General features: G+C 49.9%; 1 pseudogene; it reads right to left on the bottom strand.

The window, feature by feature from the left end:
- Positions 1-391: 391 nt before the first annotated feature.
- On the bottom strand, positions 392-23,566 carry LOC110330035 (annotated as a pseudogene).
- Positions 23,567-27,451: the final 3,885 nt, after the last annotated feature.

Below are 27,451 nucleotides of genomic sequence, written 5' to 3'. Positions count from 1 at the left end.
TTTATTTTTTATTTTTTATTTATTTATTTTTTGTTTTTGAGACAAGATTTCTCTGTATAGCCTTGGCTGTCCTAGAACTCACTCTGTAGACCAGGCTGGCCTCGAACTCAGAAATCTGCCTGCCTCTGCCTCCTGAGTGCTGGGATTAAAGGCGTGTGCCACCACTGCCCAACTGTTTTGTTTTTTTTTAAACTCACAATCACAATACAGTGCTCAAGGAGGCCAAACCCTTGCCCAGTGACCAACGCTATAAGCCGCACTAAACATCTATAGTTAGATCTCTCTCATGGCCATTCGGAAGCTCTGGAGCTGTTAGAAACGAGTCCACACTGGTGCTATCAATTATACAGAACCAATTTTACATTTTTTTTTTCCAGCTTAAATTTCTTGACTAGATTAAACCATTTGCAATCCTGCACTGAGGCAGCACCTCGTCAAATGTCAAGCCAGAGCTTGACATCGCTCTGGCTCTGGGCACAGCCCAGAAACTGCTTGATCTCTAGAGAGCAAGGCCCACGAGACGGCTGGTCCTGCCGCTGGGCTCCCTGAGGGTCTTGGTGCGATGTCAGGTTTTGCACACTCAGCATTACCACTTCCGCTGAAGCCCCCAGTGATGGCGTGACCCAGGCTGAGCCCCACTGCAGAGCCCACAGCCACACTAGCTGCAGCGGAAGCCGGAAGCCGTCTGGGCCAACAGGCCTGGCTGCCGGGGCGCAGCGGCAGGTGAGCCAACTGCATGTGCTCTTCTGGGAGCAGCCCTCATCTGAGGGGCCCGCCCCCCCCCCCCGGCTGGCTGGAGGGGTCACTCGCGAAGTGCGGCCACGGCCTCCACGGAGCGTCCTAATTTCCTGTAGTCTCAGTGTTCAGAGAAGACAAATTGCCAGCCCACTTTTTCTAAGAGTGGGCAGCGCCTGGGGACATAACAGCACAGAGCTCATTAGAGCATCTTTAGGACTGTCTATCCAAGGTCACGCCTGAGTTCCGGCTCGACCCTAGAAGTCATTTGTTCACCTCAGAAAGAAAGGAGGACGGCAGCTAACAGTTCTCTCAATTCCGACTTCTCAAACGCATAACTCTAGGACTGCTAGGACAGACGGCTCAGAACATAAAAGTACCTACTGTGTCTAACTCATGGCCTGAATTTGATTCCCAGACCGTGTGGCAGAAGGAGAGAGCTGTTTCCAAAAGTTGTTCACTGATCTTCACAAACATACCGTAGCATGTGTATGCGCACACACATCTGTATTGATACATGTGCATGGATGAATACACACACACATACACAATTGAAAAAAAAGTTAAAAGCATAACTCCGGATTAAATTAGAATGTAATATGGCGTTGAGCCAAGTGTTTCTGGGGAGAGAACACTGAACACTGGTGGTAACAGCCAGTTACATCAAGGTAAGCTGTGTGAGCAGTGGCTCTCAGTGTATGGTCTGATACCCAGGGGTCCCGTGTCGTGTCTCCATGTGGGGTGGCCCAGCCTGATCCAACAGCTGAGGGTTTTTTTTTTTAAATATTCACGTTAGTTTTAATTGTGTATATGTATATTCATATAGGCGTATGTGCATATGTGTCCAGAATAAGAGTCAGATCTCCTGGAAATGGAGTTATAGGCCACCGTGAATCACCTGAAATGGGCCCTAGGAACAGAACCTAGGTCTTTTGGAAGATCAACACATGCTCTTAACCACTGAGCCACAGTGGCAACCACCAAAAATCGAGTGGTTTGGGGTTTTGGGTTTTGGGTTTGTTTTTATGACTCTGTACTAGAAATCAGGGCATCTGTCCCCTGCTTTCCGAACTTCTGACATTTATTAACTTATGACCTCTTGCTGGGCCTGTTTCTTCATCCAAGCAACACAGAGGTTGGAGGAACCCCAGAATCATCTAGACTTTAAAAACAAACAAAACGAATATCAGAGATCGGCGCTGCGGCTCGGGAGTGTGCTAGCACTGTTGAGCTCCCAGCACCAAAATATAAACAAGCCCCAAATATTAGCTGAGCACAATGATGTGCACTAGTAGTCCTGACTATTCAGGGGGCTGAGGCAGGAGGATCACTTAGGCCCAGGAATTGAAGTCTCATTTGGGCAAAATAGGGAGAATCTATCACAAAGAAGAAAACAAAACAAAACAAAAATGAAAACAAACAAACAAACAAAAACCCCAAAAAGCAAAAAACAAAGTTCAGTATAAACCAAGCTACGGTGTCTGGGCTTCATCTTCTGAGATTCTGACTAAAAATACTCAAATTACATTGGGAGGTGCCAAGAATGTCACCCTCCGAAATAAACAACAAAGTGTTTACTCCTCATGATTCTAACCCGCAGCCAGGGTTGAGAACAAGGTTCAGCTTGCATAGGCACCGCCCAGATTTGTGCCCAATGGTGACGTTTGCATCCTAAGCCAGGGCTGTGTTGTGAATGCTGGCTTCATGGGACCTACCCAGTATAACACAGTATATGGATCTTTGATTGAATCAAGTCACAGACTCTATAGAAAAGCATGTCTCATTCCCTGCCCCGCCTTGTCCTTGTAGAGCGCCTCCTGTTGGCACACAGGACACTGCAGGTTGGTGACCTCCTGTCACCTGCTGGCCATGGAACTCTGGGCAGACTGCTGAGCTCTGCGCCTCCTTACTGATAGTTCAATACTTCACAGCACACCAAGACAGTGGTGTAAAACAGGTTTCCTAAGAGTGATTGCTTTATTATTATTGTTATTATTCAGCCCTTTAAAACGATGTTTTGGTCAGCGATGGGCCACGTACATAGATACTTACTGTCTCATAAGATAGCAGCAACAGATCTGAAAACTTCGTACCTTCTAGCAACACGGACACTGTTCAAACATCAGAGGTCCTTACTCACCATTTTCTGGGGAATCCACTGTAAACAACTCTGCAGTCGTAAAAGTATAGCACATGCAATTATGGACAGCATGCTATACCTACAGTGGATGACTAATATACTGTTATGCCTGTTTATCGTTATTCAGAGTGCATTCCTTCGTGTATGGGAAACCTTTACAGAGAGGCAGACTGCCTGTCTAGTATGTGAGAGGCCTTGCATGGTGTCCCTGAGACCCCGAAAAAGGCAAGACAAAATGTCTACTGTATGTCCCCTTGCTTTAGACTTTGGCATCTAAGTACATCTCATGCTGCCCACCCTGTTGATTTTATGAGACCACATAGAGTGGGTGACCCGTACTCCTGAGTTGGCGTCGGGGCAACCGAAACCCTGACAGAACCTCCTACCATTATAAGAATGTGTTCCCCGTGTGATACGACACGGCTGTACTTCTAAGGAAGCGGGTGTGGGTGGGGATAGGGTTGGACAAATGCTGGCCACTCATTCGGCCATGGCTCTGGTTGGCTTGTCTCCTGACAACGTGGAAACTGCTGTTTCTTTTTTGAGGTTGCATTCTTGGGCATAAGGGAAAAGCACTTTCCTAAATCTTCCGGTGCTAATAGAAGATGTTGGAGAGTTGGACGGTGCTGTGAAAGAGTAGACAACCTAGCACTATGCAATCCCACCGTGAATTATTCCCCGGGGTTTCGGTTTGCTTCTGAGCACACATCTGGCCGTGACCCTACAGATGTTAGGATCCTGGTCTCGGCACGCCCCCTTGTGGCCAATTGGTAGAACGGCTTTCCGCAGTGGCCGTGACGCCTCCTCCTGGCGGCTCAGCTGCAGTGCCAGGTCCCATCTGCCCACGCGCCCAAGAACGGAGTTGGTAATTGGTTTTCCGCTTGGTGTCAGTGAGGCCGGTCTGACACAAAGGTAACTTGTTGAGTCCTCCCACGACGCCCAAAGGTGCCGCTAGACACCGCTATGGTGTCAATCCTGTCAACAGTCATTACTGCCTACATCTACTACTGGAGTCTGGGTGCACGGGAGTCTGCTTCAGGGTTCCAGGAAGGGTATGTTGGGAGAAGTGGACTTTTGTCTGTTTAGAATTATATTGGTCGTTCATCATTTTGTAAAATAATCTCTTGGCAATATATGTAGCCTGTATTTTGGAATCTTAATTTGAGTATAAATAGAGAGCCATTTCTTTTATGTCTCTCTTTACGTATTGGAAGCAGGCACACTGTACCTGCCATCTTCAAGCCCTTTATAGCCCACGTGCTAGAGCCGTGGCTCTCAGCCTTCCTAATACTTCTACCCTTTAATACAGTCCCCTCATGTTGTAGTGACCCCCAACCATAAAATTATTTCATTGCTACTTCATAATTGTAATTTTTCTACTGTTATGCATCATGGTGTATCTATCTGATTTGCAGGATGGTCTTAGGTGACTCTTGTGAAAGCATCATTTGACACCCCCACCCCAGGCCCCACAAAGGCGTCCTGACCGAAGGTTGAGAAACACCGAGCTAGAGGTTTAGTTCTCAGACCGGCAATGTCGGGAGATGACAGAACCATTATCAGGCCAGCCTTCATGGCAGGCACTGCCTGGGTGGGGCATCCCTGGAGGGAGATGCTTTTTTAGAGCTGGGAGAGAGCTGGGACAACATCTGCTTTGAAACAAGAGCTTCACTCACCTGGAGGCCCCGTGTGCCAAACTCTCTAGAGCCTTTGCTTTTGTGGTGCCTGCTGAAGGTTCTGACTAGCTTGCTGGCTCCAGAGTGACAGAATGAGCCAGGGGCTTCTGTCCAACGACTCTGTGAGTAAGAGAATTCGACTAGTACAGATGTTTCTGTCTTGCCCAAGGGGCCAGAGTTTCACCTGGCATGTGCACTTGGCTGAGAGTGACATTCGGCAGGAAGCAGCATCTAAGTTTGATCCCATGTAAAAAGCCAGATGGGGATGAGCACGGGGAATCCCAGGACTCCTACAGCAAAGTGGGAGGCAGACAAAGATCTAGTCAGAACCTGCACAGTGGCAGAAACAAGGTCGGCTCCGGAAGCTTGTCCCCTGACCGCTACACTCATGCCATGGCATATGTATATCCGTACACAAAAGAACATTTCAAATACCAGTAAAAGGCAGATAGGAAGGAAGGAAGGGAGGAAGGGAGGAAGGGAGGGAGGGAGGGAGGGAAGAAGGAAGGAAGGAAGGCAGGCAGGCAGGCAGGCAGGCAAGCCCTTTCAGAGCTTTTCCTAAATGGAAAACACCTCCACCAGGAGAGTTCAGCTACAGCTCCCTAGGATTCTAAGCAATGCCCTGTACCTGGTTGAACTGGGCAACAGGACCACTGTCTGCTCCCTTCCCCACCCCTTCCCAACGGAGGCGTCTCTCTGGGTCTCTCCATCCTGTGCCTTCTTTGGAGCCATCAAGCACACTGCTGAGACATTCCTGGGCCACTCTCTGAGAGCAGTGGGGACAGCTCTGTCCCCTGCCAGCTTCCCTTCCACTGCACAGCTGATCAACTCTTATAACCGGAGCTCAGCTCCACCTTAGAGAATCTTGACTTTTAGAGGGTTTTGGGGGTACTCCTGGGTTCCTACCTAGAGGTGATTTAAAGCCTCTGCTTACAAGTGGAGTCCTTCCCGTTCCTGCAGAACTTGAGGATTTCCCCTGGGACTCACTAAGGGGCCTGTGACATCCCTCCAGGCTCTCAGCTCTGCCGTCTTGTCTGGGATCCTCCAAGGGCTTCTCCGTGGATGCAGATGTCAGCATCCCACTGACGTCCTTTGTGCCAGAACTCACGGTGGTTCTGGCCCCAGCCTTGCTTACTAATAGCTACCTTGAGCTGTCACCTTCAAGAGTATCAAGAGGGTCACTGGGCGCACTCAGCCTCCAGATCATGCTAACGACTGCCCAACTGCCCGACCTCCAGCCTCTCTCCAGGCAGGAACCACCTCTCCCGTTGCCATCCGCTTGGCTTGCTGAAGTCTTCCGAACACACCAGTGACCGAGCTAGCTTTGCACTGCAACCATGACCTCAAACCCCAGCTCTCTTATCACCTGTTGCCCAAAGACCTTGGGACCTTCACGACCTTGACGTCGGTGTGGAATCCGAGCTATGGTGGAATGTGCCACCCCTTGCCTGGACTTCTGGTCTCTCTCCAGCAGGAGCACACAGCTATTCTGTATAGTTCCAATCATGCATCAGGGGGTCTCCACTTACTTTCTGCCCCCCAGGAGGCCTTTACTGCAGCCTCTCCCTCTCCCCCATGTAGAACTTCCCACAATTAACCTCCCATATGCTGCTGCACAGTGAGCCCTTGGGAGTCAGCTTGACCCCGCTGGTCATCCTTCCTCCCCCGCTCCAGGACTCTGATACAGGATACAGGTGACAGTGAACATGCTTGCTGGCATATATTCTTGAACCTGTTGTTGGAGAACACCATTATTTGGTCGTCACCAGGTATGTACATCAGTTATGGCATGTAGAGGCCTGCTCCCTGCACTTTGAGGTTCAAATGGTTACAGAGGAAGGAGCCAATCCACCCCCCAACCCCAAGACCCTCCACCCACCTACCCACAAGAAACAAAGCACATTATTATTATTATTATTATTATTATTATTATTGCTATGGTTTAAATTTGTCCCTGACACACCTGTGTCTTGACGTTTGTGGTGCTATCTGGAATGTTGAGGAGCCTTTGGGAAAAGTGAGGCTTAGCCAGGCGGCGGTGCACACCTATAATCCCAGCACTTAGGAAGCAGAGGCAGGCAGATCTCTGAGTTCAAGGCCAGCCTGGTCTACAGAGAGAGTTCTAGGACAGTCTGGGCTACACAGAGAAATTCTGTCTCAACAAACAAACACACGAACATAAAAACAAAAGAGGGGGATGGGGAAGAGGAGGAAGAAGAAGAGAAGGGGAAGGAGGCAGGCTGGCCGTTAGAGGGTGGGGTGGAAGCAGGTCTTCGGGATTGAACCTTTGAAAGTTATACCTGCTTTTGGTTGAGGTCTGTTTTTCCTGTTCCCCAGCCCGCCACCGTGTGAACAAGCAGCTGCCACAGATCAAGCCCCTGTTCTGCCCTCCCCGCCATGATGGGTGTGACCCTGACTGTTGGAAACCCTTGGCCATGATTATTCTGTCTTCCCTCAGTTGTTCTGGTCAGTCATGAGTGTCTCCCTGGGGAGGAAAGAATCAGAAGCACATCTGAAGGCAGGGCGCTGCCCGCCTCCTCCCACCTACGACAGGAAGCAGGGGTCTTTTCCAGAGGTCAGGCACTTCTGAGTTAGACACAGAAGCTGAAAGGGGGGCTTGGTATTGGTCGTTGGAATAATTTAATTTTTTTTGCTCTGAAATCACCGTGTCCTGGTGTGTGACATTGTTTTGACATCTGTGAAACCAGGAAACTCATGAGGTCTCCAGGCATCTTAAAAAATTGGGTCTATAAAATCAGCGTGTCCTAATAAGTGGCAAACAGAAGGCCCGAGGGCATGCACGTGTCATTGGATACCCCAACCTCACCCACTGTGGCTGGATTTTCAACCAGAAACGTAAGAACTCCAGCAAAGAAAATCCCAGTAGCCCATCCTTCCACTCACCGAAGGGGAACTTTCTAACTCGGGGATGAAGAATACTCCTCTGTAGCCAAAATGCTCTAAGCGTCTGAGTTGCAATTCTCATTTGTTCACAGGACTGTTTGGCCCCCTGGAACCTGGAGCCTATGTGATAGATCCAGGCCAGCAGGTTTGCCCACATGATTATCAGACTGTAGATTAAAAGCAAAAAATGACAAGCTGGAGAGCGGACAGAATCTTGCTGATGACATAGACGGTGACAGGAATAAATGACAAAAATCAGGGCAGCCTGTAGGGAGTTCACACTGTGAGTGCAGCGCACAGGGGGAGTTCACACTGTGAGTGCAGCACACCAGTGATCCTGAGCTCCCTGGGAAACTCAGCATCTCCTAGGATGCTGCCAGGTTGGCCCTGCCCTGGAAGCAGGATTTCTGGTAATTACTTAAATGCCATCTAATCAGGGGATGAAGTGGAACCATAGGGAGGGAGGGGGAAGTCCAGCAGAAGATGTACCATAAAAGCTGCCCTGCATCCTAAGACAGACAGGGAAGGGGTGAGCTCACAGCATGTGAGGCAAAAAGTACCCACACCAAGCAAGAAGGGCTCGGTTTTGTGTCACCTCAGGCAGGGCCTGGAGTTACAAAGGGCCTGCTCTTCAGGAGTGATCCCTCACAAAGAAACAAAGGCATTCTGTGGAGGTGTTGCTTTGAAATGACTGACTGAAGCCTGCCTGAGAGCAAGCTTGGCTTCTGGGAGCTGAAGTACAGCCTTACACACACACACACACACACACACACACACACACACACACCACATCCCCAAATCCTGCTTGGCCTAAGGCTGTTCATCCGAGACGTTTTTATTTTCCTCTTTTGGCTATCTTGGGGTGCTAAGACCCACTCACTGGTCCTAAGGTATCTTAGGTCAGGCTCTACAGAGACAGCCTTTGAAGGGCCAATCCAGGTGCAGGAAATACACACAGGGAAGGGACAGCGAGGCCCAGTGGCACAGGCCTGTAATCCCAGCTATGGAGGAGACCTAGGATAGATGAGAAGTTCAAGGCCAGCTTGGGCTAAGAGTGAGTTCAAAACTAGCTTGGCCAACTCTGTGAGACGTTGTCTCAAAATAAAAAGGAAAAGGAAGCCAAGGTTTCTGTTCAAGGGTGGCACTCTTGCCTGGTATGCACAAGGCTCTGGGCTCACCCTCTCAGCAGAGCAAAACAGACAAACAAAGATAAAACAAGAGGTGATCTCAGAAGAAATTGGAACAGAGTAGGGAGCTGGGGACATGTGTAGGGACATGTAGGACATGTGCTTCAACTCAGGCAAAAGAGGATGCCCTCCAGGCTACAGCCGGTCAGTGAGCCATGGAGACCAGAAGGGAAACAGGAAGGGGCCCTGTTGTCTCCCAGTGTCCAGCGCAGTGCTCTCTCCATGCTGGGCCCTATGCTTAGGACATGATCCCACAGCGTGTGACCTCTTCTTGCTTGGAGAACTGTTTTTAGACACCAAGAGTCCTGGTTTGGGCAACCTGGGTCTTGATCTGCCCCTTGGCTTTAAGGAAGTCATTGTCTCTTGGCCTCTGTTTACCCCGTGTCACTAAAAGCACTTGTTTCTGTGGGACCCTACTTTCGTCTCCCCTAGGGGTTTGAGTAGGTATAGCCCCATAGACTTATGTGTTTGAGTGCTTGGTCCATAGGGAGTGGCACTATTAGGAGGTGTGGCCTTGTTGGAGGAAGTGTGTCACTATGGGGGCGAGCTTTGAGGTTTCATATATGCTCAAGCTATGCCCAGAGTTGAGTCAGTCTCTTTCTGATCAAGATATAGAGCTCTCCGTTCCTTCAGCACCATGTCTGCCTGAATGCTGCCATCCTTTCCACCATGATGATAATAGAATGAACCTCTGAAACTGTAAGCCAGCCCCAATTAAATGTTTTCCTTTATAAGAGTTGCCTTGGTCATGGTGTCTTTTCACCGCAATGGAAACCCTAGCTAAGATACCTTGTGACTCTGGTCTCATAAACACCTGTAACTCCAGCTCCAGGGGGAATCCATCACCTCTGGTCTCCATGGGCACTTGTGCTCATGTGAATATACACAGATCTGTGGACACAATTAAAAATAATTTTTACTTTTTTGAAAAAAAAAAATCCCTGCTAGATCCGAGTTCAGAACAAGAGTGTAAACTGTTGCGTTTTCTCCCTTTTGCTTATGGCCACCCACACTGAAAAGACCACAAAGACAGGTTTCCTGTAGATGAACTGACTGGGATGGGGCCCAGCCGAGCGGCTGCTGGATAGGACCAATGTAACTTAGTATCCACCCTCCGCAGCCCAGCAGAGGGAACGCCGCTCTGCTTTGTGGGAACAGTGCTTGGGTGGATGAAAAATAGTCTCTGTCATTTGTAGAGTGTGATGGCAAGGCATGCAGATGTCATCACGCAGTGTGCTCCCAGGTTTGCCTGTTCCGGGCCTGGGAAGGGATACTGTCTGCTGAAGAAGAATGCTTGGGGCTTGCTGGAGCCAGGTCAGGCTGAAACCTGAATGCCGCCAAGCAGTCATTTCGAGAGATTGATGGAAGGGGTGTGTGTCCCAGGAGGCCGAGGCCTGCTGAGTTTCATTACTCTTATTTACAGCCCACCCCTGGGCATCCATCACCTGCTGACAGCTCGCCATAAACTGACGACTGGTGACTGCACAGCCTGTGTCCTTCCTGCCCGGCCCTTAGCTGGAGCGACGCTAGCCTCAGAGACACCAGCAAGACGGGGAGGCGTGTAGGAGGTTACAGAGCGTGTCCTCACCTACACGAACTCATTATCCAGAGGCAGGGTGCATGCACACATGCTTGGATGCCTAAATGTTTATAGAGCCAACACCTGTGAGACAGACGTAGCATAGATAACTTGATTCTTAGCTTAGTACAGGAGAAAGAAACAATTAACCTAAGAAGTAAGCAACTCAAACAGTTATTTAAAGTTGGTTTGGGAAGAGAGTGTCAGTCTTTGCCGTCTTGGTTAGCTGGCTGGCTTTTGCTCTCTGTGTGTGCGCGCACACACGTAGACATGTGTATGTCTGTATGTGTGTGAATAAGAGTATGTATGTGTCTTAGTTAGGGTTTTACTATTATGAACAGACACCATGACCAAGGCAACTCTTAGAAGAACAACATTTAATTGGGGCTGGCTTACAGGTTCAGAGGCTCAGTCCATTATTATCAATGTGGGAGCATGGCAGCGTCCAGGCAGACATGGAGCTGGAAGAGCTGAGTCCTACATCTTGTTGTTAAGGTCAACAGGAAAATACTGGCTTCCAGGCAGCTAGAAAGAGGGTCTTAAAGCCCACGCTCGCAGTGACATACTTTCTCCAACAAGGCCACACTTACTCCAACAAGGCCACATCTCCTAATAGTGGCACTCCCTGGGTCAAGCATATTCACACTATCACAGTATGTATATATCTATGTGTGTAAGGATGTGTGGATGTCTATGTGTATATGTGAGAGAATGTATGTGTGGTATACATGTGTCTGTGAGTTTATGTGTGTGCGCGTATATGCATATGTGAGTATATATGTATTGTGTGTACATGTGTATACATATGTTTGTATATGTATGCATGTGTGTATCTGTGTGTATATGTGTATGCATGTAAGAGAGTATGTATGTGTATGTGTATGCATGTGAGAATGTGTGTGTGTATGCGTATGCATTTAAGAGAGAGAGAGAGAGAGAGAGAGAGAGAGTGTGTGTGTATGTGTGTGTATGTGTGTGTGTGTGTGTGTGTGTGTTTTCAGGCAGCAGATGTACTAGTTGTACACAATGCGATATGGCTGCATGTAGATTTCCTGTGCTAAGAGACAGAGAATCCCTACATGGTTTGTCAACCCCAAGCAGACCCTAGCAGAACCCAGGCCTAGTAGCCGCTGTGCTCACTGTATTTGGAGTGTGTGAGGGCTGGGGTTTGGAGTCAGAGGTCCAGGCGAGGGACCCGTGTTGGCCACTTCCCTTACTGATAGCAGGGTCTTTGTTCCTCTCTGGTCAGTGGAAAGGGGGGTCAATCAAATGACATAAGACAGAAGAGCTGAAACCACACGTGCTCCTGGGAGGTTGCTTTGGCTGCAAATCCCGGCTTAGGAGGCCCTTGAGATAGTGGGTAGGTCTGGTACCTGGACAGATGGCTTCCGTGGGGGACAAACAAGCCCCGGCATGCCGCGGCAGACACAGCCGTGATGTGCAAAACCTTGACAGTCCAGAGGAACAGCCCATCAAAGTTGCGTTTGCTTTGAAGCTTCCATCGCTCGTGGATCTGTCACCATAGAGCTCACCTTTGACACGCCAGATTCTCTCTCCCTTCCTGGGGCCTGCTGAGTAAACCTTTGTGGAATGTGTCTGGCCAGGGAAGGCAGCTGGCATGATGACCTCCGTCTCTGAGTGATGGAAATGCAGCAGGAGAGACGTCTAGTCAGCCACCAGTGAGAAAAATGCTCTGAGCAGGAGGCAAGGGGCCCCAGAGAAGTGTTTCTGTCCCTTGCTGAGTGACAAATTGCTTTTAAGTGTCGAGGCTTAAAATGGCAGTGCTCACCGAGGCTATTGCATTACTGTGGGTTAGGGTGCAATGAAGGTACCTGGGATGGGGATGGTCTGTCTGTGTCATCGAGTACAGCTTCTCAGGGTGGCCGGGACTCCCTCCTGTGTCCCCAAGCACACTGAGAGGAGAGAGAAGTGCTACCCTTTCCATAACTCAGCCTCAGAAGTCACAAGTCCCATCGGGACCCCAGAGAGGGAACACAGACTCCACCTCTGGATCATGCAGGCAGGAACTAGCATCTGGGAGAGATCCATTTGGACCAATACAGCCTACTATGTCAGGAGAAGGAGGTGGAGCATCCAGAGGGACCTTCCAGGGGAGGCAACACTTGGCTTGGGCCTTGAGGACTGGAGAGATTGGATGGGAGAAGATTCTGGGGGCAAGGCAGCATCCACCCAGGCTATGAGGATGCTGAGGAAGCAGGGAGAGGGAACAAGCACAGGCCGGTTTCTGAGGAGGGGGTGGGGGTGGGTGGGTGGGGACAGCGGGATGACATGTGTGCACAGCAGGCAGGGGATGCAGCTGCAGGGTGGGGGAGCTTAACCTGGGAGTGTTCCGGAGTCCCTGGCTGCCAGCGCCTCTGAGAACTAAAGGAAATGTGCTCTTGGATTCTCACACCATTCCTGGAACCTGGCTTAAAGCCCTCCATTAAAGTGATCTTAAGAATCCCTTTCCTGCCTGTGGATCTGTGGAACCAGAATGGGCTGAACTATGTTTCCGAGGGAGGAGGCTCATGTGTTTAGGCAATGGCTAGGGGACATGGTTAGAGCTGAGGACTCAGACCTGATCCCTTAGTGGACTCATGATACGATGGTACTGGCAGGTGGTGGGAAGCAGGAGGTAGGGAGGGGACGGGACAGAGGACATGGGTCCGTGGCCCACAGCATGACGGGCCATAGCAATCAAATAAGCTGACAGTCCTTGTTAGGGTTTTGGTCGCTGCTACACCTTGGCCAAAAACAATTTGGGGAGGAAAGGGTTTATTTGACTCTGACTGTCTTATTGTAGTTCATCACTGAAGAAAGTCAGGGCAGGAACTCAAATAGGGCAGGAGCCTATACAGAGGCCATGGAAGGATGCTGCTTACTGGCTTGCTCACAATGGCTTGCTCAGCCTACTTTCTTATAGAAGCCAGGATTACCAGCCCAGGGACGGCACCACCCATGGCGGGTTGGGCCCTCTCACAGCAATCACTAGTTTAAAAGTGCCCTATAGGCTTGCCTGCAGCCTGGTCTTATGAAGGCATTTTCTTAATTGAGGTTCCTTCCTCTCAGATGACGCTCATCTGTGTTGAGTTGACAAAACACGAACTGACCGTGGGTTGAAAACTTCAAAAAGCTGAACCAAAAATAAATCTTTTATCCCAGGGCCAGTGAGATGGCTCAGTGGGTATAAAAAAAATGCTTGCTGTGTGATGTTGTTAGTGTGTTTATTGGGGGAGGGGCTGCAAGGGCAGAGGGAGGGTAGGAGGGGACAGGGAGGTAAGTGGGACTGGGAACATGATGTAAAGCTCATAAAGAACCAATGAAAAGTTAAAAGAAGGAAAGACAATGTCCCACAGACACGGCTGCAGGCCAGTCCGATAGAGGCAGTTCCTCAGTTGAGCGTCCCTCTTTCCAGGTGACTCCCCAGCTTGGGTCAAGGTGACAATAACCTGCGTAGCACACAGCACAGTGTCACCTCCCACTGCCCCGTAAGTCAGGAGACTGAGCCATTTCACCTCTCCTCTCCATGGTCTCACCCTTGTTTACCTGCATCCGGGACAGCCCAGACGTCTCCCTCTCGGGTCTGTGGTCAGTCCAGTGGGCCACTCTCCATAACACAGTCCTGGGTGCCATTCTAAGGTATCCATCTGACCAGTCCATGATTTAGATGAGACTCTTTGTCTTCTTTTTTAAAAAAGATTTGTTTATTTTATGTATGTGAGTACACTGTCGCAGTCTTCAGACACCTCAGAAAAGGGGGGAGGGGCATCAGATCCCATTACAGATGGTTTCGAGCCACCACGTGGTTGTTGAGAATTGAACTCAGGACCTCTGGAAGAGCAGTCAGTGCTCTTAACCGCTGAGCCATCTCTCCAGTCCCTTAACTTCTAAACTTAGGCCTGTTTCAGAGTTAGTTTTTCCTATTTGGTGCTTTGATAACTATTCTTGGTTGTCAACTTGACTGCACAGGAGAATAACTGAAACCCCCAAATGGCTGAGCACACCTGTGGAGGATTTTTGCTTTAATTTTTTTTTTTTTCTTTTTTTGAGACAAGGTTTCTCTGTGTAGCTCTGGTTGTCCTGGAACTTGCTCTGTAGAGCAGGCTGGCCTAGAGCTGGATATCCACCTGCCTCTGCCTCCCGAGTGCTGGGATTAAAGGCGTGCGCCACCACGCCCGGCTGCAGCGACCCACGTCTAACCTGGATCTTTGAGGTAGGAAGGCACAGCTTTAGTCCAGACCTCCTGAAGTAGGAAAACTCTCCTGAAATCTGGGCCCCAACTTCTGACGACTGTCTGTGTAGAGGACACGGAAGAAGCCAGCCTGCCCTCTTTGCTTGCTCTGGCCTTGCTGGCAAGCCCATTCCTTCACGGGCATCAGAGCCTACTTCTCCGGGATCCCAGCACAGACTGAAGAGCAGCCGAGACATCCACCCCGCCGCACGGACTGAACAGCTACTGGATCCTTGGACCCTTCTGTTGATAAACAGCCATTGTTGGACAAGCTGGACCACAGCCTGTAAGTCATTCTAATAAATCCCCTTTATATATGTCTGTGTATGTATTCTATTTATGTATATGTACACATATATGTACACACACACACACACACACACACATATTCTATAAATTCTGTTTCTCTAGAGAACCACGACTAATGCAGGTCCCAAGTTGCCCTCCAGTCCTGCACCAATGCCCACACTCCCTCTGTACACTGTGCACCCCCAAATGCTGTCACCACATTGGTAATTTACTAAACACTCTGCATTGTCCTCTGTCCTTTTGTTCATGCTGTCCCCTGTTCCCCAACCTTCTCCTCCTTTTTAAAATTGTCTGTTGATGACCTAAGACCCTCATTCCTGCCTCCTCAGAGCCCTTCTTGCATATAACTAGAGATTCCTCTGCCTGAGCCCTCCTTGTGCCCTGGTGTGACTAGCCCTGTGTGGATAGCCCTACACAGAATTCAGTAAATATTTATTAACTGCAGTGAAAAGTACTTCTTGGAATCGGCTGACCCCCAGTCCCTTGGAGATGTGGCCTGCCACAGGGTTCCTTCCTGTTTGAACAGTCAACTCTGGTTAGGGGGCTCTGGTCCCCTAGGCCAGGACTGTGCATTTTGTCCCACTCTCAGTCATTCTGGTTAATGTTCAACTCAGTGGTTTTGCTTTCTGTAAGGCAGATAACAGGGCAGTGTAGCTGGGAATACAAAAGAGCAAGTCCCCCAAGAAAGCAAATACCCACTCCGTTTTGACTTAACAGGAAAATTGATCGTTTGGGAGCTGGAGAGATGACTTAGCAGTTAAGAGCACTTGCCGCTCTTACAGAGGACCTGGGTTCCATTTCTGGCACCTGTGTGATGGTTCTGAAATAACTGCCTGTAACTCCAATTCCAGCGGATCTGATGCCTTCTGCAAGCACTTAGCATGCATGTGATGCACCTACACAGTGTGGGGAAAGTACACACACACACACACACACACACACACACACGCACATATCATGCACATATGCATGCGCGCACACACATGCATGCATACACATGCACACGCACACTCACTCACACACGTACTCACACACACACATATAATAAATTAAATCTTAAAAAATGATTATTTGCTCAGAGCTTTTTTAGAGAAGATGAAAATGAATATAGAATGTTAAATATGGTCATCCAAAACAGTATAAATGGGCACAGACCATGAGGAATACTTTAACCACAGATCTGGGCCATGAGAGGAGTCAGGGTGCAGGGGAAGGGAAGAGGGAGAAGCAGAAACAGAGAGAGACCAAGAGAACAAAGGATGTAGAGATGAGTGCAAGGCTCCCTCAGTACCTGGGGCTCCTCTCTGTTCTTCTCACCCCGCCCCCAACCCTAAAGCTCTCCAGCCTGTGGGGTTCACTTCCCCCAGCTTCCCATTCCTGTACAGCCCCCCCCCCCCGCCATCTGGGCCATGCTCTCTTGGTGCTCTTTTTGCCCGCTCCACTCTTGGTCCTCTCTCTCAATCTCCTTTGCCCGCCCCTCTTCTCTCCCCCACCCCCACCCCCTCTTATGGCCATCGTCTGCACTGTATTCTCTCCCTGCTCTAGACTTCCAGACGCCTCTGGCTGTTCTCTCCCTCACATCTGCAATAAACGCCTTCCCCTCAACCATACCTTGGAGTGGTTACGTTCTCATTGCATTCACTACAGGCAAAGTTTGGTAACACGCTGGCCTCTGGGAAGACTCCATCTTCCTGACGCTTCCATCCCTTTCACAGCCAACCCCACAGTGTAGATGGCTTTCTGGAGAATCTGGAGAAAGCATGCACACATCAACTTCAAATTCAAGATCATCTCTCTGGAACTTTCTCTTCAGCCTTGGCTATCTTGGTATGAGCCCACCTTCCAGATAGACATCCTCTTTACAGATGTTAAGCAGTCTTGAAGTGCAGCTCACTTACTCCTGGCCCTTGAGGACAGGGTAGGGGAGTAACTAAGGTTGTGTGGTGGTTTGAATGAGAATGGTTCCCATCTGCTCAAATATTTGAATGCTTAGTCACTAGGGTGTGGAACTGTTTGAGAAGGATTAGGACTTTTTGAAGTGGGTGTGGTCTTATTGGAGTGGATGTGGCTTTGTTGGAGATGGTGTGGCCTTGTTTTTGACTTTGAGGTTTCAGAAGTCCACACCAGGCCCAGTCTCTCTCTCTCTTTCTCCCTCTCTCTCTCTTTTCTCTGCCTGCTGTCTGTGGTTCAGGGTGTAGAGCTCTCAGCTACTACTCCAGAGCCATCCATGCCTGCCTCGGTCTCACCATGATGATCATAGACTAACTCTCTGAAGCTATAAGCAAACCTCCAATTAAATGCTTTCTTTTATAAGAGCAACCTTGGTCATGGCATCTCTTCGCAGCAATAGAACTAGTAAAGTGATATGTGGTTCCCATCCAGCATCCACTATGCCTCTCCTGTGATGGTCATCTCATCTTCACATGTCCCTGGTGTCCCTGGGCCATGCAAGTGTCTCTTGAGTATCTACCTGCTCCTTTGTGGACACTGAACTCTCCAGACTTGTCATGTTATTTCTCATGTATTCATGTGTTTATTTAGCCTCTTACACGGACTCTAAACTATGGTCAAAACAGGACTGTTACGTGTCTCAGTATACCCACAAGAATAATGACCACTCTGCCTTGCCTGGGTGGGAGAGGGTGCTTCACTGAGACTTGATGTGCCAGGTTGGTGGGTACCTAGGGCACCCCGCCCGCTCAGAGGAGAAGGGGAGGGGGAACGGGGAGAAGGATTGTGGGAGGAAGTGCCTGGGAAGGAGGCAGTGAGCAGGATGTAAAGTGTGTAGGTGAAACAATTAAAGTAGAAAAATAAAAGAGTAATGGCCACCGAAAGTTCTCACCATGCGCTCCTCAAATTTCTATTTGCACTCAGTATTGTCCCTAGGCCTGAACAACCTCACCGATCACTCGGTGCTTATTAGCCAAATAACTGGATGACATCGACAGAGAAGATGGAGACCACCATACGCTGCTTCCAGGCCCACTTTGAGGACAGCGCTATAGACTTTTCTTCAGTTCATAAGACAGGCTTCCAATCCGCCCCTGAGAATTCAGACGGATACTTACGAGCAGGTGATGGCCGAGTCTCAGCACTGAGGCCCAGAAGCTGACAGGACCTTCCAACCTCTGCCCCGAGTCGTCTTGCACACCTGCCTGCCTCCCACCCTCGGCTGTCATTTTCCTCAGTCTCTGCTTCCTTCCTCGGCCCCTCCTATGCCGCCGCAGAGCAGAGGCCAGGCAGTAGCAGCTCTTGACAGTTGGCTGCCTGACTTGTGGAGGAGACAGATCAAAGCCCACAGGGGATAATAGGTCACCCCGGAACCCAGGTTCTGGGGCATCCTTCCATTCTCTGGGTCTCAGTCTCTCCCATATGGGCGGCGGTGTGCAAGATAATGGGATCTGGGACATTCTATCCTGCCCTCTGATTCAGCAGTCTTGGGGAGGGTGAGAAACACTTCCTCCAGCTTGCTGTGTGAACTCTGACCAAAGAGTGCTTAAAATAACATTTCTCAGCCGTGATATCAGAGGACTCATTCGTGTGTGCCAAACAGATTGTGATTAAGCGGGTAGAAGGTGGCCTTTAAAGCCTGAATTTCTAGCGAGCTCCCAGCCAATGCTCAATCCCTGCCAGTCCTGTTTATACCCTGGGAAATGAAAAGCTGATTCACAAGACCCAACTACAGATTCATGGAATCAGAAACTCTGGGGTATCGACCACCAATCCACTCCTTCTGCTGTCTCCGAGGTTGTTCCAATGCCCCTCAAGTTCAGAACTATCGCTATAGGACAGCTGCTTCTGAACTTGACTGAGGACTGGAAACTCCTGCAGAGAGCTTTTGAAGCCCTGGTGCCCGAGTCAAGCTCTCATATTCCAATTTAATAAGCATGGGGTGCCAACGAGGGGGTAAACACTCCGAATGAGTATGAGATGTACTGAAGGCACAATGGCTTCCAGGCTGCCAGTCCGCCTTTCTCTGAAGCCGCTCTGCCTGAGACTACCATGAGGGGGCGCTGTGGCGCCACGGGGAAACCTCCGCGCTCCCGGCGGCTGCTGGGTTAGGGCTGCGGAGGTGGCGGCTGCGCCTGGGGCGCGCGCCTCCGGGAGCGGCTCCTGGCCGAGGCTTGCCCTGCGCCTGCATCTGTACCTAATTAATGCTGGCGGCTGCCTAGTCGCGCCTGACGTTAGATGTGCTGGTGTTGGGGGAACGCCTGCAACCACTCGGCACAGGTTCCTTCACTCCACTTTGTTCTCTGCCTCCTCCTGGACTCGGGCTCACCTCTGAGGCTGCTCCCTGACACTTTCTGCCTGTCCCAACTTCACCTCGCTGGGTTCCTTGTCTCATTCCGAGGATCCCAGCAAGTTCCCCAAGCCAAGGGATCTGCTGGTCAGCTCCAGAATCCAGCTCCTCCCACCCCCACCCCCACCCCCNCCCTCTCTCCTTTCTGCTCTTAGCTGAGCTCTGTGGGTCTTAATAATAAAGGTTTCCATACACAGGGTTTGCCTCTGACTTTGTGACACATGAAGCAGGACCGTTTATAAGGGACTTTCTATGTCTATGGGGGGTGGGGAACAGAAAGTTGCCTCTGAGTTTTGATGGGTGTGTGTGTGTGTGTGTGTGTGTGTGTGTGTTCTATTTTTAGGGACGGGGCTTTATTCTGGAAAGGAGAGTCGTCCCTTGTTTAGCTGCTTAGCTAGCTGGATACATCACCCCCTGCCCCACCCCCCCCGCCCAGGGGGGCTTTCCCCACAGGCAGTGACCTTTATCATAAATAATCCACTTCATATTTCATCCCACCCACTTTCCCATCTGTTTGATATTCTGCCTTCCCTGGTGTGAGGCCTCATCTGGAGACAAGCCATGTGGGTAAAAGAAGCGTTGCTCATCCCTAGTCTGATGGATGCCTGCTTTGCCCTGCCGGCTTCCTCAGAGCCTATTTCTGAGGGGACAGAAGGAGAGGGGCAATTGGAGAGACAGTGTGCTTCTTTCCCGACCCCAGTTCCAGGGCTTGGTTTCCTTCTATGAAGCCCATGCTACCTACTAGATCCACGTCCTCATTCCCAAGCAGTTGGCAGGGAGCCACTCCAGTCCAGGGGAAACTGAGGCCCAAGAGGTTAGAAGGGACCCCTCGAGCCACATAGCTGATTCCTGGCAGGTCTGTTTCTTCAGAATTGTTCAAAGCTCTCCCTAGGGCCAGTGGACACTTCCCAGCAGCGAGGCAGCGGTGGCAGGGGTCCAGAGGGAACTGGTTTAATTTGAAGAGCAGCCGGTCCCTCCTAGAATCCAAATGAGCGATGTCATCACAGAGTTCAGCCTGACCCCAGGTGTCAGAGACTGGGCCTGGGCTGTGGGCAGAAAACAGGCCTACGGGTTCAGACATAAGGGGGTGGGCTGGGGGACTTGATGGGGGAGGTGTAGATAGGCTATGTCAGAAAGAGTCCTGCTCCCTCTAACGGGGACCCTGAAATGAAGGCTCTCAGGTGGGGCTAGGGGTTAGACTGGAAAATTTGGGCAGCCACCAGTTGGGACAAGTTCTCCCGCTGGCTTGGCCATGTGTCTGGCTAGAGCCCAGCTGGAAACCAGAGCTCTGAAAGCATAGCTCCACGGAGCTGTGGGGGGGTGGGGGTGGGGGTGGGTATGCTGGTAACTGACAGAAGAGCAGGAGAGGGGCTAGCTCAAGGTCATGGGTCAATTAGTAGCACAGCTGGAGCTTGGATGCAGGCACTGGATGAGGAACCAGGTTGTCCTCATTGTTGTTCTTCCATATGGTTGGGTGGATGCTCGGACCCTGCTACTTTCTTTTTTGTTGGTGAATGCTGTGTCTTGTTGAGATTTTGCATGGACATTTTCAGTTGGGTCTTTCTGCTCCCAAGTTGTTGTTTCTCTCCTCCTCCTCCTCCTCCTCCTCCTCCTTATTCCTCTTATTCCTCCTCCTCTACCTTCTCCTCTTCCTCTTCCTCCTCTTCCTTCTCCTCCTCTCCCTCTTCTTCCTTCTCTTCTCCTTCCTCTTCCTTCTCTTTCTCCTCTCCCTCATCCTCCTCCTTCCTCCTTCTCTTCTTTCCCAGAGAAAGGAAACCCTGTAATCTTATTCACCTAAACCAGAAACCCCACCAGAAAGTCACGGTTCCTTTCAATCACATTTCCCACATTCTAAGTCCCTACAGGTAGATGGGACAGGAGTCCATGGGACCTACTCTCTGGGATTTTGAGGGAGGAATGCTTAGCCTGTGGCATGCAAGTCTGATAGGAAGCCTCAAAACTAAATGGTCGTCCTCAGCCATGCCTGCAGGTCTTTGCCTGTGGCTGCTGCAGGAAGAGGAACTGGCTCTGAGTGCAGCAGGTTTCCAGACTCTAGTCTGGTTAGTGCCAAAGCTTACCGAACTTCTTGGACCAGGGTTTCTGGTGATGTGGGTCTCTGGTCACCTGCAATACCTTCACTACCTCATTCAGGCAGTTGTTTGAAACAAGTAGTTGCGCCTGCTTCAGGCTCATGCGATTTGGCAGTGGCCAAGGCAGGCTCTCCCTTCCCTCATGGACTGTCTATGTTGGGGTTGGGGGAACAACGATGATCAATAACTAGTATGGAAAATATGTTAATTGCATGGCAGAGTCAAAAGTAAAAGTAATTTCAAAGATAAAGAACACTAGGTATGGGGCTAAGAAGGAAGTATGTTGGTTGTAAATGGATGTATGTATTTATATGTATGTATGCATATATTAATTTTTTGAGATGCAGTTGCTGGATCCTCCTGCTTCAGTCTCCTTAGTACAGGGCTTACAGGTGTACACCATCATACCTGGCTTTTTGTAATGTTAAATGTAGCAGTTTGAAGGGCTCTTACTGTAAAAGTGACATTTGAACCAAGACTTCAAAGAGATAAGCCCTTAGCTATTGCAACTGGTTCCTTAGCCTGTTCCAACCTGTTCCTGAGAACCCTAAGAAGAGAGCCCAGGGGCCTGCACCTCCAGAGTCCTTTAAACGTGACACTTGGCAATCCTTGCTGTTCACCTTGATTCATGTCCTTGCAAAGAGCTTTCCCCTCCCAGCCCAGGAAGTATGTGCCCAGGTGTGACTTCAGAGGTGCCATCTGGATGGAAGCTGGACTCTGGGGTCTCAGTGGTACCTCTCGGGGTGACATGGTAATCAGCATACAAGGAGTAACTCAGACAGACACAAGTTTCTCACGACTGTGACCTGTCTGGAAAGGCCCATGTGGGGACAAGGCGGGGGTGGGGTGGGGTGGATACAGCTGTCCTGTGAAGGTGCAATTCGGTTATTAGAACAGCAAGCTGACATCACAGAGAGCAAGGCTTAGATGTGAGCTCTAACCAGGAGCCATGAGGAACTCTGCAAGTCATTTCCTTTAAGGCTTCTCACCTTCTGAATCTGGGACGTGAAACGGCAAAGCCTCTCTTCGTCCCACAGTGCCACGGCCACTGGCTAGTCTGTGTGTCTACCCACCTGCTGTGTTTATAAAAAGATAAAGAGAGAGAATATCTTCTGTGGGGGTGTAGTCAGGTATGGGGGAAGGGCATGTCTCATGGGGCCCAGTCACACGACAGTATAGTATAGAACAGAGTTTATTCAGGGTATGGAGAGGGGAGAAAGGCAGAGAGAGAGAGAGAGAGAGAGAGAGAGAGAGAGAGAGAGAGAGAGAGAGAGAGAGAGAGAGAAGAGAAATAGAGGCCGGCCATAAGCACATGGGGGTGGGTGGGAAGGGGAGAGCAAGAGAACAAGAGAGAGAGAGGAGGGGGCAAACAGCCTCTTTTTTTTTTTTGGTTTTCCAAGACAGGGTTTCTCTGTGTAGCCCTGGCTGTCCTGGAACTCACTCTGTAGACCAGGCTGGCCTCGAACTCAGAAATCCNCCTGCCTCTGCCTCCCGAGTGCTGGGATTAAAGGCATGCGCCACCACTGCCCGGCAAAACAGCCTCTTTTATAGTGGGTCAGGCCTACCAGGATGTTGCCAGGTAACTGTTTGGTGGAGTTTAGGCAGAATGCTAACACCACCCACCCACCCACCCTTGCCACTACTACTACCAGCCCTCATACATCAACATCAGCTTCTTTTGGTGTGCCCCATGCCAGGATCAACAGAATTCCAAACCAATAAAATAATTTGGATCATGGTTGGAATATTATGGTAAAGCAAGCTGACGTGAAAAAAATACAGAAGAAATACAGCACGGGGAGTGATTAACTGGAAAACCAAAATCTTGCATCTTGGAACCTCTGTTCAGCCAGGTCCAAAGGGTTGCGTCCCTTGCTTTTCTGGGAGGGTCAGACAAGTGTCTGTAACTCAGTTGCTGTGAACGGCAGCCCAGACTCTCCCCTGGTGGCAGGGAGCCGTGCCTCAGTGCCTAACCCTATTAACTGTTGGCTTCCCAGTTGCTGGCTCGAGCCAAAAACATGCTCTGCCGTTTGAAGTGCTTATTGGAAAAGCAGACCTCATCTTGGCGGCAGCTCTGAGCAGTTCCTTGTGTGGGGTGCTCCCCAGGGCTGTAATGAACACAAGAAAGCATTCCCTACGTTTGGCATGTTTGCTTTTATCTCCAAGTCACATTTAAAAATTTATATTTCAAGAAAGTCAGGGAAAGGGGCCAGGACGGCTCAGGCATCCCCTAGCACCAGAACACCCAGCACAGCGCCTCCAGAGACCAAGGCTTCTGAGGATTAGTGGGGAATTAGAACCATACCAGTGTGGCAGGGCCTCCAGCCGGGCTTCCTGGGAGCTGTGCAGCGGTGCCTGCAGCGGCTTTGGAGACAGAGCACCAGTGCCCTCAGGGCTGCACACAGGTGGGCTCATTACTCCACTCCAGGGGGTGCTGGATTTTCTCTAGGACAGGGAGGGCATGGGAGTTCAGAGCTTGCCTAGGGTCTAGCGAGCCCCACCCGACTGGGCTACTGGTGAGCCTACTTCCTGAGCCTTGTTTCCTACCCTGATGACTGGGAGTTGGGGGAAAGGGCTTTAATATTTCTTTTTTCCTTCTGCTTTTCTCCAGGATTCTGGAAACAGTGGGCCTCGTGGTGTTGATGAGCACCTCTCCCTGGAAGGCTGAACTTAAACAGCATCCCAAAGGATGCCTTTAATCCCAGCACTGGGAGGCAGAGACAGGTGGATGAATCTCTGAGTTCAAGGCTGGTTTAGGCTGTGTAGTGAGTGCCAGGACAGCCAGGGTTTTGAAGAAAGACCCTGTCTCAAAACAAACAAACAAACAAACAAACAAACAAATGAACAACAGCAACAAACAGACAACCCCCCTAAAACAAACAAGCAACCAGACCACCACCACCATCAACAACAGCAACAACAACAACAAAAACCCACCACCAACAACACAATCCCCCAAAACAAGACCAAAACCAGTCCTCCATGATCTCAGGAAAGCAAGACACCCCCACCCCCACCACAGTCAAACACAAACACACACCAAATCACTTGTCTAAGGCTCAGGTCTTGTGCACAAGTTATTGTGTTCTCACCAGCTCGTGCCCCACCCTGACCCCTTACTCTTTTCCAGGAGTGTTGGCTTGTGGGAAGCCATTGGTTTTTTTTTTTTTTTTTTTTTGGTTTTTTGAGACAGGGTTTTGTATCTGGCTTCTCGGGGTGTAGTCTCCTGAATTTGCTGGTTTGGCTCTGAACTCAATGATACATTGTAAAGATAGCCAGGTGATACATTGTAAAGATAGTCGGGTGATACATTGTAAAGATAGTCGGGGATGGTGGTCCACGCCTGTAATCCTAGCACTTGGGAGGCAGAGGCAGGTGGATTTCTGAGTTTGAGGCCAGCCTGGTCTACAGAGGGAGTTCCAGGACAGCCAGGGTTATACAGAGAAACCCTGTCTCAGAAACAAACAAACAAACAACCCCCCCCCCCACAAAACCAACACTGTAAAGACAATGGGCTGGGAGCTAGCTCAGTAGGTAGAGCGTTTGCCTAGCATGCACGAGGCTCTTGGGTTCAATCCTCAGCCCTTCATAAACCTGGAGCGGCAGAGGTAGGGGACTCAGGAATTCAAGGGCATCCTCTGCAACAGAATGAGTTCAAGGCCACTCTGAGCTACATGAGACCTGCTCTATTAAAAAGAGGGAGTCGGAGAAAACATTTGAGTGGCTTACAACAAACAAATGATACTGAGATTGTTAAAATAGTCATCCTATTTTCAAAACCATAGGAAAGAGGAGGGAAGTAAATGTGTAAAACTTAAATTTAAAAAAATATTCTTATTTCATTTGTTTGTTTGTTTATTGGTTCACACACGAGCACATGCCGTGAGATGCTTGTGGAGGCCCGAGGGCAATGGTAGGAGTCAGTTCTCCCCTTTCACCGTGTGAGCCCTGAGGACCAGGCAGGCAGGCTTGACTGCCTATGATGATTCTTACCTACTGAGCCATCTCAACGGCCCCAGACCTGACACCTTTACTAAACTTAACTCATAGGCTCTTGGTGGCTGTAGAGGCGGAAGCAATTATATGGATTCTAGGAGAGAGAAAATTACATAGTTTTTGAGTTTTAAAGGAAACTTTCGAGGGATTCCTGAAGGATGTGCAAAGGGCAAACCTGTTGGCAATGACTGCAAGAAAGACATAGATGTGTTTTTTATGATGACTTCCCTGTGATGGCCCAGAGCCATCATGTAGGGAATCACCTTAGTGACCCAGTCTGGTAACCTTGGGGTGAAAAGGGATATAGGAAACTCCAACAGGACTGATCTAACCAGTGGGGTTGCAGGAGCACACTCCATGCTTCATGGCACTTCGAATTGGATCCAGAGCAGGAGACAACAGAGAGCTACAGAATATACAAACGCACACGCCAGCATGGACCAGGGGCTGGCTAACTGCATCACAGAGCTATGTCCGTCCCCAGGAACATGTGGCTCAGCTTGCTGAATTAGCTGATGCCTACGTGTTGGTGTATGTCTGTGACGTGAGCCCTCTCCCCTTCCACCCTTCCCAACCCCATCTCATGGCCCGACACTGAGCAGAAAAGCCTCAGTAGCCTGATGGCAGCTCTGGTTGGTTTTGAGAATCAGCCAAAATGGAAGAGCTTTCAAGGTCCAAAGATCATTGCCTCTTTAGGAGCACAGGGCAGTTTCTGAAAGCTTGGGTTAGACAACTTGGGGCACAGGTTTAATTAAGGACTCTGCTACCTGCTCAGGAACAGAGCCAGGCAACTGGACAGAATTCAGGGAAGGATTTGGCTCTGTTACATGTATTCCCAGCTAGATGGCTCTGTATATTGATTCTGTGTAGCTGCAGCTAGAGTGCCCTGAGCTACACTCTGCAGGCCCAGGTCTCTTCGGGTGGCTTTGGCTTTGGAACTCAACTGAACAGATTTCTCAAGGCCCTAGTGCTCCTCAGGCACTATGGGAGGAGACTTTGGGTGAGTCTCCTCCCTGTCTGAGCAAGTAGGAGAATTCACACCTGTCTCCATCACATGCACAATTGTGAGACAACAACATCTCATGCACCATGGGAACATTCTAGAAAATGAAAGTAACGTCTGAGTTCTGCCTTTCCAGACTGTGGCTTTTCTGCTCTGCACGGGTGTGTTTTCACTGTGTACGGTGATTACAACGATCGCTGACATTCCGAGTGTAGCTTGACTTTGGGGTAAATGATACATATTTGATTGCCACAAGGTCTCTGTAAACTGTAAGAACGGGACCTTCGCCTCTGGGTGGAAAGTGTCTTCCAGAGATGGGGGAGTGGGTGGCCCCTGGGGTCGAGGGTGTCTTGCCCCTGTAGTCACCTCTTGCCATGAGGCCATGTTTCTTGAGAGAGGTTCCATGAACTCTGCTCAGTTCCAAGTTCTCATTAAAAACAGGCAGCGATAACAGTCCACACAGCCTATTTCCCAGTTCTAACAAGGGAGATAACTTAGGATCTGAAAACGTGGGTGCTACCTGTAGCAGTGTGGGCAGAGCCTTGGTTGGGCGTGCACTTGAGGTGGCAGGTCCTCTGCCACTTCTCTAGCACTTGGAAGAAGAGCCGCCGAGACGCCAACCCGTGTTCTCTCTCACATAAGGTAAGGGAGTACTTTTCCAAACCAGCTGACCTTAACCATTTCCTACAGCAGGCTCTTCAGGGCCAGGACCGGCATCACCTGGAATTGACTAGAAACCCATAGAAGCTTGGGTAGGCTGAGTGGTCTGTTTGACCAAGCTCCTCGATGTCTGTGGTACTCACTGGGGTTTGGAGCCACTGAGGACAAAGGCTGGCTGTGGTGGTATTCTTGGCTGGAGAGCCCAAGCCAGGAGCTCTAAAAGGGATGGAGAAGGCTTATGGTTTGAAAAACCCATGGTGTAACCCCAACTTCTTTCTGTTCCCCCCTCCTCTCTCTGAGAGTCAGAGATCTGGAACCAACCTTTCCTCAGAGAATAATCTCCCGTGACTCTGCAGTTTGATTTTTTTTTTTTTTAAAGCTTTGGAAATTTGATTCCAATACTAGAATAGCTTGTGCTTAGCCTGGAACTCTCCCTCACTAAGGCTTTCTTTATGGAGAAGGTACTGTGGACCATCAAGTGCCTGGGTTAGGAGACCCTGAACAGCAGGACTGCTTTGCCAGACTCTAGCAAGTACATGCCTGCAGCATTCTGCTTCATCAACTCTTTAATAGATGCTAGGGGCTCCTCTTCTAGCTTCCCTCCAAGGAGGAAAAGCTACTATCTGCAGGTGTTCTCCTGG

Source organism: Mus pahari, chromosome 12, assembly GCF_900095145.1.
Source record: "Mus pahari chromosome 12, PAHARI_EIJ_v1.1, whole genome shotgun sequence".
Taxonomy (NCBI): domain Eukaryota; kingdom Metazoa; phylum Chordata; class Mammalia; order Rodentia; family Muridae; genus Mus; species Mus pahari.
The sequence above is the reverse complement of the archived record's forward strand: the minus strand, read 5'-3'. Positions and strand labels throughout refer to the sequence as shown.